The sequence below is a fragment of the Chiloscyllium punctatum genome, unplaced genomic scaffold, assembly GCF_047496795.1.
Source record: "Chiloscyllium punctatum isolate Juve2018m unplaced genomic scaffold, sChiPun1.3 scaffold_345, whole genome shotgun sequence".
In the NCBI taxonomy this organism is placed as follows: Eukaryota; Metazoa; Chordata; class Chondrichthyes; order Orectolobiformes; family Hemiscylliidae; genus Chiloscyllium; species Chiloscyllium punctatum.
In genome coordinates this window covers 2,501-5,000 of record NW_027310079.1, presented here as the reverse complement: position 1 = coordinate 5,000, position 2,500 = coordinate 2,501, and the positions used below count along the sequence as shown (strand labels likewise).

Sequence of the window (2,500 nt, the reverse complement as noted above, 5' to 3'; positions counted from 1 at the left end):
GACTGCCCGACGGTCAGAGAGAGGGAGAGAGGAGTGCCGAGGCTCAAGTGGCGAACGGTCGCGCAGGCACGCCACGCACATCGATCGCCAGCCGCGGAACGGCACGGCCTTCAGTGGGGCCGGCGGGCGACGCCGCTCCTGAACCCAGCGGCCCCGAGCCGGACGAGTTGAGGAAGGCACGCCGACGGTGACAGGGTACGGAAGACACAGCGGTGGCCTTCTGGCGACTTGGCCCCCGACAGCCCGACGTTCCGCCGTCCTCCCGATGGCCAGGAGGACCGTGCGGGGGTCGGCCGACGGCGTGGTAGGTGTGCCTGCACGGTGACGGAGCACACACCACGCCCGCCAACCCCTCCGTACCTCCCGAGACCGGTGGCAGGACGGAGCGGAAAACGTGCGGACTGAACGGGAGAGCCAAGAGCCAGCGATCCACGCGCGTGCGACCGTCCAAGTCACAGCGTTCGACGAAAACCTCCTCCCTCGGCCAGGCACTCGGCGCCAGCAGGGGAGACAGGATCAGACGCCCCGCCGGCCACTTAAGGCCGAGGACGAACCACGAGACGGGCGGCTGCAGCAGCGGGCGGCCTGCAGCTCCCAGCACTCTCAATCGATCAACCATCGAGTCGGGTCAGCGTGTCAAACCGGCGAGCTCCACGGTCAGGCCGGCGGCGCACCAGCACCGGACCTCCGCGGCTCCCTTCACTCTTTCCACTGCCAGCCAACCGAGAGACGGACCCAATGCGGACGTGCAGAGCTTAGGCAGACCCCCCACTGGAGGCTCAACACTTCGTGGCAGCTCCGTGTCCCAGAGACCAGGAGGGTTGGCACACACACACAGTGTGAACCACCGACAGCCATTCTGGGACCGGTGACAGCCGTGCTGGCCCCACTGCCACGACACAGACGGACGCCAGGCCGCGCTCCCCGGCGGGGGGATGGCGTCGAGCCTGACGAACGGAATGTGCAGGGTGGGGGGGAAAGGCCAAGCGCTCCGACGCCGGAGGGCTCCGGAGTCTGAACTTAGGGGGACAAAGAGGACGGGTCCTCTGCGACACCCCAGCCGCGCTCTCGCCAGCCAAGGCGAGTGCGATTGATTGCCAAACGACCCTCAGACAGGCGTGGCCCCGGGAAGAACCCGGGGCCGCAAAGTGCGTTCAAAGTGTCGATGATCAATGTGTCCTGCAATTCACATTAATTCTCGCAGCTAGCTGCGTTCGTCATCGACGCACGAGCCGAGTGATCCACCGTCAAGAGTTGTCTGAGTTTGTTTTAGGTCTCTCCCTCGCCAGAGGAAAGCGACCCGGACCGCACATACGCTCCCCACCTTGAGCTACAGCCACCTGCACGCCGGCGTGCGGGCGGAGCAGGGTGGCGTGAAGCGATGGGGAGCACCATCCTGGTGCGGCCCGCAGAAACATACGTCTATTGGGGGGAGGAGGACAGGGCGCCCAAGAGGCGATGCGTGCCCCAACGCACCGCAGCGACGGAGGCAGGATCACCGCCACCATGTCGCCCGCCTAGTATCACGAGGCGTGCAGCAGCTTTGCCCTAGGAAAAGCAGAGGCGGGAACGGGCACCGGCCATCGGTTCGGCAGCGTCACTGACGCGTGCACGTGGCGGCGTGTCGGCGAGCGGACTTCCTGCGAGGAGGCGGGGGCGGCACTCGCCCGAGCAGACGCCCGCCCGGCCCAGCCACCGCCGAGGTGGACTGGGAGTCGCGGCAACGGCTCGTCATACTCGTTCCCACACTCACAGCGCAGCTTGCCCGCAAGCCACCGACCACCGATCGACGCCAGGCGCCCCGACCGAGAGCGGGATCGCTCGTTCGCCCTGCTGGCAGTTCGCTGGGGATCACTACTGCACGGAGCTCGGAGACCGACGGGCGGCAACTCGAGAGTCTTTAAACCACCACCCCCATCCCGCAAGTGCAAAGAGGCTGTATACGCACAGACGGGTGAGGGGAATAGGTACCCCGTCGGGTTTGAAGGGAGCGTGACTAGATAGCAACGATGTAAACCCAGCCGATTTGGGAGCGAAAGACCGGCGCCTGCATCACCGGCTTCGTTTCCCGTGGCTGGAGAGTACACCGAAACCCTCCGTCTGTCGCGAGCTCCCGACGACGCGGTGCCGCCAAGCAGCAGGGCCGGACCTGGTGTGGCTCCCCTCGTCGATCACAGACCGGTCGGCACTACTGACGAGACGGTGGAACGGGCTTCGCCCCTTGTGACGAAGGGTGATGCGAACCCGCCCGCCCGCGTGCGTTCGGGGTGGACTCGGCAAACGGAGATTTGAAATCGGAAAGTGTCCTCCTGCCCCGCGCAGGTAGGCGCCCAACAGTTGTGGGGGGTTTGGCGGTGACCACGGCTGCAGGGCCTGCTACCCCGACGAGCTCTCCTGCTGGCCCCGAAACCACCCTCGCGAGACAAGTTGAAACGGAAACGGGCGTACCCCCAAGCCGACGATCCTTTCTTATTTGTTACTTTTTTTTTCACTTGCTCGA

General features: G+C 65.7%; 1 non-coding gene across 1 annotated transcript; it reads right to left on the bottom strand.

Annotated features, from left to right (window-relative positions):
• Nucleotides 1–1,102: 1,102 nt before the first annotated feature.
• LOC140472460 (5.8S ribosomal RNA) lies at nt 1,103–1,256 on the bottom strand. Its single transcript, XR_011957645.1, has one exon. It is a non-coding gene; the product is annotated as a 5.8S ribosomal RNA (ribosomal RNA).
• Nucleotides 1,257–2,500: the final 1,244 nt, after the last annotated feature.